The sequence below is a fragment of the Bos javanicus genome, chromosome 1, assembly GCF_032452875.1.
Source record: "Bos javanicus breed banteng chromosome 1, ARS-OSU_banteng_1.0, whole genome shotgun sequence".
Taxonomy (NCBI): Eukaryota; Metazoa; Chordata; class Mammalia; order Artiodactyla; family Bovidae; genus Bos; species Bos javanicus.
This window is the reverse complement of record NC_083868.1, coordinates 56,298,114-56,311,142: the sequence shown is the minus strand read 5'-3', so window position 1 is coordinate 56,311,142 and position 13,029 is coordinate 56,298,114. Positions and strand designations below refer to the sequence as shown.

Below are 13,029 nucleotides of genomic sequence, written 5' to 3'. Positions count from 1 at the left end.
AAAAAATGTAACTATTATTCTGTGATAGAAATCACAGTAGGTGTGGTGCGTGGTATGTGTAAGAAGTCTTTCAGGTGATAGAAATGTTCTTGATTGAGATAGTATACATGAATGTATACATTTGGCAAAGCTTATCAAACTGTACACTTAAAATGGGTCAAGTATTATGCCAATTATATCTCAATAAAGTTGGTTTAAAAAAAAAAAACAAACTATGCCTTTCCATTTTATCATCGTCGTTCAGTTTTGCAGGAGTATGCACACGGAGGGAATCAGAATGGGAATTCACTGACAGTCTGGAATCTGGTGTGATACAAAAACATAGTAACTTCTCAATAAATACTTCATACCAGATCATCCTTGATGCAGGAGTTTCTCGACTATAATATTCAATTGCTTACTTGTGTTCTAGTGACTGAGTTCCTAATCCACAGATATGATTTTACCACACTAAAGGAATAATACATGAGGAAATGGTTATCATACATAATTCACTAAGTATGGATTCCTCAAGGCACGAAGGATATTACTTTGCTATCAAGTACCTCTTTAAACCATGACTAAAACGGTGAACCACAAGTCAATTTCCCTTTCACTTTTATTAATAGTTGTGAGAGTGGCCGGCTATGTTGTATGAGCAACTATAAAGATTGTGTTCCAATCAAGCAAAATTTACTACGACATTAATTGGGCACTTGTTTAATGAGATATATAATTATTACTGTTCTCTGCAATAATTACCCAAGCTATTCACATGAATGTCTCTTATTAGTATAGTAGACCCTTGGCATTTACAGATTTTTTTTTTTTTCTTTTTTTTTTTTCTTCCAATTTTATTTTATTTTAAACTTTACATAATTGTATTAGTTTTGCCAAATATCAAATGAATCCGCCACAGGTATACATGTGTTCCCCATCCCGAACCCTCCTCCCTCCTCCCTCCCCCTCCCCATACCATCCCTCTGGGCCATCCCAGTGCACCAGCCCCAAGCATCCAGCATCATGCATTGAACCTGGACTGGCAACTCGTTTCCTACATGATATTTTACATGTTTCATTGCCATTCTCCCACATCTTCCCACCCTCTCCCTCTCCCACAAGTCCATAAGACTGTTCTATACATCAGTGTCTCTTTGCTGTCTCGTACACCGGGTTATTGTTACCATCTTCTAAATTCCATATATATGCGTTAGTATACTGTATTTATGTTTTCCTTCTGGCTTACTTCACTCTGTATAATAGGCTCCAGTTTCATCCACCTCATTAGAACTGATTCAAATGTATTCTTTTTAATGGCTGAGTAATACTCCATTGTGTATATGTACCACAGCTTTCTTATCCATTCATCTGCTGATGGACATCTAGGTTGCTTCCACGTCTTGGCTATTATAAACAGTGCTGCGATGAACATTGGGGTACATGTGTCTCTTTCCCTTCTGGTTTCCTCAGTGTATGCCCAGCAGTGGGGTTGCTGGATCATAAGGCAGTTCTATTTCCAGTTTTTTAAGGAATCTCCACACTGTTCTCCATAGTGGCTGTACTAGTTTGCATTCCCACCAACAGTGTAAGAGGGTTCCCTTTTCTCCACACCCTCTCCAGCATTTATTATTTGTAGACTTTTGGATCGCAGCCATTCTGACTGGTGTGAAATGGTACCTCATAGTGGTTTTGATTTGCATTTCTCTGATAATGAGTGATGTTGAGCATCTTTTCATGTGTTTGTTAGCCATCTGTATGTCTTTTGGAGAAATGTCTATTTAGTTCTTTGCCCATTTTTTGATTGGGTCGTTTATTTTTCTGGAGTTGAGCTGTAGGAGTTGCTTGTATATTTTGAGATTAGTTGTTTGTCGGTTGCTTCATTTGCTATTATTTTCTCCCATTCTGAAGGCTGTCTTTTCACCTTGCTAATAGTTTCCTTTGATGTGCAGAAGCTTAAGGTTAATTAGGTCCCATTTGTTTATTTTTGCTTTTATTTCAATATTCTGGGAGGTGGGTCATAGAGGATCCTGCTGTGATGTATGTCGGAGAGTGTTTGCCTATGTTCTCCTCTAGAGTTTTATAGTTTCTGGTCTTACGTTTAGATCTTTAATCCATTTTGAGTTTATTTTTGTGTATGGTGTTAGAAAGTGGAAAATATGGAACGCTTCACGAATTTGCGTGTCATCCTTGCGCAGGGGCCATGCTAATCTTCTCTGTATCGTTCAATTTTAGTATATGTGCTGCCGAAGCGAGCACGGCATTTACAGATTTAACACTGCTGGTTTTAACCATTCACGAGTGAATTTTACAAGGTTATGACAGGTTGTAATTTCTAACTTTGTTGAGAAACAGATTTGAATACAGACTGAGATTTGTGTTATGGAATAGTTATTTAGCTAGTTAATGAGCTCAGCAACTGCTAAGCTGTGTCTTTGTTATTCTCAACTCATTTACGAATTCTATAAAAGACAGGGGTACTTAAGAAAGTAGGGTTTCTCAAAAGCCTGTGGACATTTCCTCAGTGAATGTCAAAGGGGTGCTATATTAATCAACCTTTTCCTTTTAAATTGAGAAATTGTTTTCACTAATTTTTAGTTAATTCTTAGGTATCTAGTATCTAGAATCAATTATGATCGATGCACTATACATTATACAGATTGAATGCATAAAGACTTTCTGGATCTTATGCCCTAAGACTTGATATTTTATTTGCTTATAACTCCTCTTTGCTAATTATTGGGAGAGTAAGGCTCATTTCATTTGGTGTGCTGCGATTCATGGGGTCGCAAAGAGTCGGACACGACTGAGCGATTGATCTGATCTGATCTGAAGTCTCATTTCTATGTTCTGTCCATGAACTCCATTGTATAAATCCTTCCCTGTTAACACTCTAAGAAGGTGACTGGGAGGTTTCCCCCAAATCTTATATGGTGCTCAACAGAGTATATGCTCAACAAACACTTGCTGATGTATTATCCATACACAGGATCTGTTCTGACTCTCACTCTCAGTCAGCAGTCCCTAAAAAAGTCTTGGGTGCTAGAATATGTTGAGAAACCTGTGCCTGGACTCGAAGCCTTGGGTCTAAAGTCCCGACTACAAAAATAGGGCACAGTTAGGTCTGAACTGGTTCAAAAAAAGAGTGTGAACACCATGAAAATAGATTCTAGATCCTTAGGACTCAGAAATTTTATAAAGACAGACTGGAGAAGAGAGTCTAAGGTAAATGGAAGATAAAAAGGCTCTGCACAGTAAGAAGAACAAGTGTAACTTGTAAGGACCGACAAGGTATTTCCCCTACTCCTCGCCCCTTAAGGCAAGTATTGTACAATAAGTTTTGAATGTCCTTATATTCTTATACGTACATCTCCTAAAGGTGAATTTTATCACTGTTCCTATAATGGAGATGAGGAAGCTGAGGCTCAGAGAGTTAAATCAATGTTCCCAAGTTCAAAGAGCTAAGATTCAAATTCAGTCTGTGTCTTAAACCATCACACAAAGCTGCCTACCTTCCTCTTATGAGTATATCCAGTCTCTTCCTAATTTTACTGTAGAAGAGGCCCCAAAAGGAAGAATACAATGGGCATTTGAAAGGGGAGAGGGCATAAAACTGAGGGGAAGGACTGGTAATGTTCAGTACTCGAGAGTTTTGCCACCTGCTGAGTCACCTTCGTCTGAAATGGTCAAATACAAACTATGGCTTAAGTTACTTTACTTCCTGCTCGGGCTTCAGCCTCGATTGAGGAAAAAGAAAGGCGGGGCTTTTCCTGAGCAAGCTAGGACTCTCAGAGTCCTAAAGTTTCATCTGCCCCAGCCCAGGGCTGAACACATAATAGTCATTTGCTGTGGGATAATACTTTATAAAATTAACTGAAGGGCATTTTCCCTCCTGATTTATGGTTTATACCCTTCAGTGATATGGTTAGTGCCTTAAAATGAAATGTCTAGGCCCTTAATTTATAATGTTAAAGATTGTAATGAGGCAATTACAAGCAGAAATGCCTACAGAACATCCTCATGGCAAACTTTTCAAATGCAGACTTAAATCATGAGGCTTTTTATAAGAGAGAATATTAGATGTCTTATCCCACAAGGTAGCTTTGGGTTTTTCTTAAGTCCCCACAGAATTATAACAGCCTAGCAGTTGTTGAAAACATTGTCTTATCCAAAAGGAAGACAGTGTTCCTTCTTATCATTGGTAAACAAATGCATTACTTTTACTGAGTATACATTCTAGATTTTAATTTTTCAAAGTAAAATCTGATATGACACATTTTAATGAAATTTCTTGCCTTGACTGTGGTCTTACTTAATAATCCTTACCTTAAACTACACAAAACAGTGATACTTCACCTAAATTGTAATATGTATGCAAAGCCAAATACCTAATTAAGGCAGACAGATGATAAAGATGATAGAAAATTATTTGCAGGCAAAAAAGACATTCACATACAATACTAAGATTTCCTCCCCCATCATTAATGCCACTCATTGAAGGATACAAACCAAATGATTATGCATTCATATGTGCTAATTTCCACAACTAATAAATACCTGCACATTTTAACACCAGAATGCTATGCTGTGCTTGTCACAGTGGGCATCTTTGCTCTTAACCCTTTGCCTTAATGCTGTACCAATTATTCAGGCATACCACTTTATCTCCAAATTTGCCCACAGGGTAAACCTTCAATCCAGAGCTACTGATATACATTCATCTATGCACCTAAACGCCCTCAAAGAAGGGGTTAACTACCTCCTCTGTATCAGGCACAGTACTGTACTCCAAGTTACTATGTACAGAAATATTATCTTGACAAACCAAATTCTAATTCCTCTCAAGAAACTACTAATATGGGCCTTCCCAAGTCTTACATTTAATTCATCATTCCTGAACTCATGGTACTGGAAAAAAGATACTCTAATAAGAACTTTTCTGTGGTTAATGTTATGCTATTCTTAGCTTAAAAAGATTTAAAAAAGTAAAAAGAGCCTCCTAAAAATCTTTAACACCAAATATATTTTAGATTGTGAAACAAAACATAATATATTAAATGTAGAGTACCACTACTCTTATATTCCTTCCTGAAGAAAGGTGAGAATAATATATAGGAATCATTTCCCTTACCAATAACCTACAATTCTATTGAGAGTGTAATAAAAAGGAAGAAAATGAAATATAAATAAGTCTTTATCTGTTCACTAAATGATTACTCTCCTATGAACAATCTAAAGGATCCTGGAATATATTTAGTTAATAATTACATGTATTTTTCCTTTGGGGTCTTACATTTGATTGAATGTAAGAATTGTGAATTTTCCTGAAAATAAAAAAAAGATATATAGGTAACATACACTGTTTCTTCTTCTAAAGGAAAATAACCTAATAATAGTAAAGAAGGCCAAGACAGAAGAGAAATCACCTGCTATGGAAAGCTAATATTAACCTTCAGGGACTGCAATTTTGTAAATATAAAGCCCAAAGCAGGCCATTTTGTTTGAAATAGAGAAGCAGATATAATCCTAGTTTGGCACTAATGTGTTGAGCAACCTGCACAAAGATTCCTTGAGCTGGAATCCAGCTCCTGGATTAAGCACAACCAGAACTGTCAGTGACAGCAACAGAGTTCACAGCACCAGTGGTTTAAGGAGGAGGGTGCAGTAGAAATGACACAGGAAGAGGATCCTTCTGGTGGAGATAAGGCTGCTTAGCTCCTAAAATGAGTCAAGGATCTTTTGCACACCTTCAAACTACCCTAGACTCAGAATTGAGTGTTTAAGATACGCTGTTAAGAGATGCCTTTCTTTATCAGGCAAGAAACACTGCTTGTGCTGTGCTGTGCTTAGTCGCTCAGTCATGTCTGACTCCTTGCCACCCCATGGACTGTAGCCCACTGGCTCCTCTGTCCATGGGGATTCTCTGGGCAAGAATACTGGAGTGGGTTGCGATGCCCTTCTCCAGTGGATCTTCCCAACCCAGGGATTGAACCCAGGTTTCCAGCATTGCAGGCGGATTCTTTACCACCTGAGCCACCGGGGAAGCCCAAACACTCCTTACTAACAGTTAAACAACAGTTGACATAGCATTGTGTCTTCATGCACACATGATTTAAATGGCCAAACAAAGCCTTAAGTATTTTCTGTTAGCCCCCAGAACAGGCTAACAACTACAAATAACATGTCATCCACCAAGTCTGGATTTGTTGTAAATGCCACTTCAACTGACATTCCTTCACAGATACTGAAAGGACTTGTCTGTTAGGACATGATTGCTTCCATTATTTGAAACTAAGAACTAAAGGTGAACTTCTGGGGGAAAGAGCAGAAGTAGCATTTTTAAAATATCAATTCATAAGATATTCAAATTAATTCCATATTCATGGCATTTAAAGTGACAGAATTATCTAATCCCTGCCCAAGCTGGAATGACCATAGGCTGTGGATGCCCCTGATCAGAATGGATCCTACTTGGAGAGGCCTCCTTGGGAGCCATCAGCAGGGGCCACTGAAGCAGCAGCAGCTCTTTTCTTGGTTCTGGGCAGTTAGTTCAGACACAAGGCTCCTGAGAAGTGCCATCATGTTAGGGATATCTACGTAGCCTGAGAGCTGCTGGAAGTTTTGGTTCTACTGTTTATGAGAACTGATCTCTACAGAGATAAACTTCAGTCTTCTCTAAATGGTCTGGAAATAAACAGTCTGTACTGAAATACCCTAATCATTAGCAATATTCTGCCAATCAGTTCAGTTCAGTTCAGGCACTCAGTCGTGTTGGACTCTTTGCAATCCCACGGACTGCAGCATGCTAAGCTTCCCTGTCCATCACCAATTCCCGGAGTTTACTCAAACTCATGTCCATTGAGTCAGTGATGCCATCCAACGATCTCATCCTCTTCTCCTCCTGCCCTCAATCTTTCCTAGCATCAGGGTCTTTTCAGATCAGTCAGTTCTTTGCATCAGGTGGTCAAAGTATTGGAGTTTCAGCTTCAGCATCAGCCCTTCCAATGAATATTCAGGACTGATTTCCTTCAGGGTGGACTGGTTGGATCTCCTTCAGTCCAAGGGACTCTCAAGTGTCTTCTCCAACACCACAGTTCAAAAGCATCAATTATTGAGCACTCAGCTTTCTTTATAGCCCAACTGTCACATCCATACATGACCACTGGAAAAATCACAGCCTTGACAAGATGGACCTTTGTTGGCAAAGTAATATCTCTGATTTTTTAATATGCTGTCTAGGTTGGTCATCGGAGAAGGCAATGGCACCCCACTCCAGTACTTTTGCCTGGAAAATCCCATGGATCGAGGAGCCTGGTAGGCTGCAATCCACGGGGTCGCTAGGAGTCGGACACGACTGGGTGATTTCACTTTCACTTTTCACTTTCCTGCATTGGAGAAGGAGATGGCAACCCACTCCAGTGTTCTTGCCTGGAGAATCCCAGGGACGGGGAGCCTGGTGGCTGCCGTCTATGGGGTGGCACAGAGTCGGACACGACTGAAGTGACTTAGCATAGCATAGCATAGGTTGGTCATAGCTTTTCTTCCAAGGAGCAAGCGTTTTTTAATTTCATGGTTGCAGTCACCATCTGCAGTGATTTTGGAGCCCCCCAAAATAAAGTCTATCACTGTTTCCATTGTTTCCCCATCTATTTGTCATGAAGTGATGGGACTGGATGGGATGATCTTAGTGTTCTGAATGTTGAGTTTTAAGCCAACTTTTTCACTCTCCTCTTTCACTTTCATCAAGAGGCTCTTTAGTTCTTCTTTGCTTTCTGCCATAAGGGTGGTGTCATCTGCACATCTGAGGTTATTGATATTTTTCTGCTGATAGGGATGCCAAAGAACTTATCTGTTCCCCTGCTCAAGGAACTTACAGCCTTGTTTCATGTGTCTTCCAAGTGGTTAAACAACAAAGCAAGACAGTTTGAATGCAAACTAACTAAAAGTAGGAAACCTGTCTCATGCTTCTACTTTTTCTCTTCTATCACAGTGCCTATCATGCTTTAGATATATAACCATCTGATCTGATTATAGGAGAAGGCAGTGGCAACCCACTCCAGTGTTCTTGCCTGGAGAATCCCAGGGATGGGGGAGCCTGGTGGGTTGCAGTCCATGGGGTCGCTAAGAGTTGGACAGGACTGAGTGTCTTCACTTTCAGTTTTCACTTTCATGCACTGGAGAAGGAAATGGCAACCCACTCCAGTGCTCTTGCCTGGAGAATCCCAGGGATGGGGGAGCCTGGTGGGCTGCCATCTATGGGGTCTCACAGAGTCGGACACAACTGAAGCGACTTAGCAGCAGCAGCAGATCTGATTATAACCTCAAATAACTACAGGGCCACAATTTCTTAACTGAAAGTTTTAGGGATGGATATATTTTTGATTGGGGGTTCCCAGGTGGTAAAGAATCTGCCTGAAATGTTGGAGAGATAAAGACTCGGGTTCAATCCCTGGGTCAGGAAGATCCCCTAGAGGTGGGCATGGCAACCCACTCCAGTATTGCCTAGAGAATCTCATTGACAGACAAGCCTGGGGGGCTACAGTCCACGGGGTCACAAAGAGTTGGACATGACTGAAGCGACTGAGCATGCATACATATTTTAGAATTCAGAATTTTTCAGATGTTTAGAAAGGTGATATATACTTATTCCATGTATTTATAAAACATCTCCTGAAAAGCTTGCTATAGAACTCCATAATCAAGCATATAAATATTTTTGCAATGGAAATATGAACATTCACATTAAGTGAAGAAAGTGGTGATTATGTATAGCTCTATGTATAGAGTCAGCAGTTCAGGTGAGATTTTGGTGCAAAATGAGTTTAAAAAAAGTTAACTGCCTAGAGATTTTTACAAATGTAGATAACAATTGTGGACCTATAATACACATCGTAAGAATGTCAGAAGTTCAGAGGCTAGAGCAATCAAGGTAAGCTGTGGAGAGGTGAAGGCTAAACACTACTAGTGAGAACCCAGACGTTATTGGTGGGGTTGGAGGGCGCATCTGACCACACTGAGGGTATGAGGTCTGACCACAGAGCACCAGACAGAGTCTCAAGCCTCCAGAGCCACCCAGATTCTAAGTTATAGACAGCAGGGCCTGAGAAACATCAATCTAACCAATGATGCTTATCATGCTGATGGTGAGTGTGGCTAGGTTTTTAGAGCACAGGAGAATCCGGGATTTGACCAATAGCAGGGAGTGGAGAAGGGGAAGTAAGAGAGGCAGAAAACATCAACAGACCTATAGCTATAAACCAAGTCTGTGGATGCTGCAAGCATGTAGAAAAAAAGATAAAATAAGAGGAAAAAAGAAGAAACGTAGGTCATGTACTTCATTAAAGGTTTATGGGGCAGAAAGTCTATTTGTCCATGAAAACAAAAACAATGTGGTTAATAGCAGAGATTATTACTACAGATTGAGTTGAATCACGAGAAAAATCACATTCCATCCAGGAAAACAACATAGATTTTTCAATAGCACAATGAAAGAAGAAATGAATACTCACTCAATTGTAGGAAGGAGTATATTACAGAGGCCAGCTAAGGGGGAAAATGATAGTTCTTAAAGAGCGCACAAAGACTGTAAAATACCCCGGGGAGGCGTATCAGGGGGGTGAGTGAGCAGCTCATATTATAGACATTGAAGCAATTGTGAGGCTGGGGAGGAGTAGTAGAAGGGAAAAGGCTGCTGTGCCCCAAAAGATGGGTGACATTTTACCGGCCCCCATAAAAGATTAAGGTGAATCAGAGCTGATTCAAAGAATTCTGATCAAAAGGATCATGCATGATTTGCAGGCGAAAGATCCAGAAGAGGTGAATGCTGCTGGCCTGAAATTGACAAGACGCAACAAAATAGGAGAGGTTAAATGCTATCACATGGAGGAAAACACCACTGTTCACGTGAAGGCGAAGAGCATCTGGTGGTTCTGTAATAGCCCTTCCTTGCTTGAAGCATGTTATATTAAAGAACAGTGGCATGCACTTGGGAGAGGAGTCATGTTTTCCTAACAGACTCAGAATGGGTAACACATCAAAGAGAGTAAGCACCATCTGTGTATTCAAGGAAAGGCATAATGTTTGCTTCTGACTATAGCCTGTTTTGTGTGTTTTTTTTAAATGTTGCATTTCTAAGTTGCTTGGAACAGAAGAAAGAATATAGTCAATGTAAGTGCCTTAAAAGCTCCAAAAATCTTCCATCACTTTTCCTCCAAAGAAACTCAGACTGCTTTGCTAGAATCTCATTTTTAGTTGCAAAAAGATTTGGGCAAACTCAGCAGTGAGGGTTAGAACAGACAAAGGTTCTCAGAGAGAATTATGCAGGATTTCACAGTAAGTCGAGGTGCTTTCCTCTGTTCATAGAATAAATGAGGCCTCCAACCAATGTGCATGGTGTTTGGCAGATCAAAGAAAAAGGCCAACAGGAAAAACAGCCTCTGATAACAATTTGTGGGTAGAGAATTTTCTAACAGATATCACCGCACCATTAAGAATGCAAGTTTTACTTCTTATCACGTTCAATAACTGATCCTAAAGACTCACTTTAATTTTCTCCTTCTAAAGTCATTAATTTTCTCCTTCTAAAGTCAGTTTTGAATACTGCATTATCTTATATTTAGTATGCTTTGGAGAAATACACTTTTTCAAAAAGTAAGTACATAAAGAAGCTAGGTAATTCAAATTTCTAAGAAATAAAATCCAGGCTAACTTCAGCCACCAAATATGTGGAGAAGTAGATATAAAAGATCTTATTTTTATATTCATCCTTCCTCATCTAGATTTTGTCAAGAATCCAAAAGAAAAAGGTGTAACAGTACAAAGTCCTCAACTCATATATTTTTAAAAGTCAGTTTGGTTGAATCTGCATTCACTTGAAAATAAGAAGAGATGGCTTAGAATATTTAGATGATTAATAACCAGTAAATGCCTGAATGTTTCCCTATTTTGTGAAATGTTGAAAAAAAAATCTACCTTAAGAACTTGGCTACAAATCTGTGCAACAGATCTTTAACAGGGCTGGATGAGGAAGTGAGTTGTTCTGAGAAAATGCATGCATGTCACATTGTAGCTAAACATTTTTTCTTAGCAGGGGATGACTATATATATATATGTGTGTGTATATATATATATATATCTCAACTGTTTTTAATTTAAGAGCTTTTTTCCTTATGAGGTTCCACCCATATGTGAAGTGGGTCATATGATATCTTCTTACAAATAGCTTTCAAATGGCAACATGCACTGGAGTATGGAGCTCTGTTCTGTACAGTTGCAAAGGCACCTGATGTGCTGGAAGAAGACAATGCGTCCAACTGTAGCAGCCGCGCCTCTTCTAGGTGTATTCTCAGAGGCTGTGGAATAACATAGCTGCTAAAGTCTAAGACTGTCCTTAATAGTTGATGAATCCAAAGCAGCAGCCTGGTTTAGTCCTTTTCATTTGAAGAATTCTAAAATGTTACTGAAAGAAAAGCCTCAGGAATTATCCAGAAACAAATGCCCTGCTTTCACATTTGAGGGTAGAGAGAGCCAGAGAGATAAAGGGATTTCCCCAAGGATTCACCCATGATACAACTGGGACACAAATCCAGATCTGTATTTCTTGACTCCCAGGCCAGTGATCTTTCCAGTATTTGTGACACAGTGTGGACTCTCACACTAGCCTGGCTGGGTTCTAATCTGGGCTTTCATAGCTGGGGGCACTGGCAAAGTTATTTAAGCTCTGAGCTTGAGTTTGCTCATGTGAAAGATGAGGATCATACTAGCAAGTGCCTCACAAGGTTGTTATGAGGGGTACATGAATTCATACATACAAAAGCAGTTAAGACAATGCCTTGCATTTAACAAACGCAAACTATACGTGAACTCTAATTATTATAGTCAGTATTAACATGTGTTCTCTCAGTTGGTAGGCACCAAAGAACAAAAGAGCCCTAACCTAGAAGCCCTTCACTAGAAATTACCTTGGTAAATTCACCCCTCAAAGCCTTAGTTTCCTCATCTATAAAATGGGAAAATAGTACTTCCTACCTCAAGGTGACCATAAGGATTAAATGAGATGGTTCATGTGAATGTTTACAACAGAACCTGGCATATGAGTAGTGCTCTACAAATAACAGATAGTATCCACAAATAATAATTCAATGAAAACTATAACTCTTTATCACCAACCTACTTCCTCCCTACTTAACACTGTCTCCTTCTACCTTTCAACTTTCTCCATATCTATGCCCAACAAAGAAGAATAAGGGATATATTTTTCAACATTAAATAAGGGAAATAAAGAAAAAAAGCTTAAAAGGATTTTTTTTATATATATAAACAGCCTAATTTATCCAATACATGAGTACATGAGAGTTGACACTTTGGAGAAAGGAAAAATTGTATGCACAAGAACATTTTCAACTCACCAGCATATCATTTAGAGCCTTAATAAAGTACAGTAGTAATGTAAATACAGAACAAGCTAATAAATGCACTAAAAGATGTGTTTTCTTCTCATATACTATTGGTGGCAGTGTGCATTGCTGTCAAGTACAAATCTGTGGGCAATAACCATCAAAATAAAAACCCACATACCCATTAATTTCTTAGATGACTTAATTAATTAGATGACTTCTTAGGAAGTCATCTAATACATATGTTTTAGACATACAAAAATTATATTTACAAATTAATCATTGCAGCTGAATATAAAACTATTTCCTTAATTCTTAGTTCAAGATTCTAGATATCTCTCCAGTACCTAGTCATATGTACCTATCATTGAATTTGAAGGGAAAAGTAATATCTTCACATTAGACTCTAGAAGCTAAGTAAATAGAATAATCATAAACAACTTTAAAATATGCTTTGGTAACCATGTTTAGAAATCGATTACTTTTCTATGATAGTGTATTTTACACCCTTGTGAGGTTTGCTAGGGGGAAAAATGCTCATTGATAATATCACAGTATCAAGCTGTATTTGCCAAATATTGCTTTTAAAACATCAAACATTTTGGGTAGTGCTCTCACCAAAATGGTGCAGTAGGAGAACCCAGCTACTAGCCCCCTA

At 39.0% G+C, this 13,029-nt stretch overlaps 1 protein-coding gene and 1 non-coding gene across 3 annotated transcripts in view; both read right to left on the bottom strand.

Annotated features, from left to right (window-relative positions):
* The window catches only part of NECTIN3 (nectin cell adhesion molecule 3), a 145,599-nt gene that overhangs the window by 18,340 nt on the left and 114,230 nt on the right, over positions 1–13,029 (bottom strand). The window lies entirely within an intron of this gene.
* Positions 2,130–2,235, bottom strand: LOC133255553 (U6 spliceosomal RNA). The gene has a single exon (XR_009738970.1). It is a non-coding gene; the product is annotated as a U6 spliceosomal RNA (small nuclear RNA).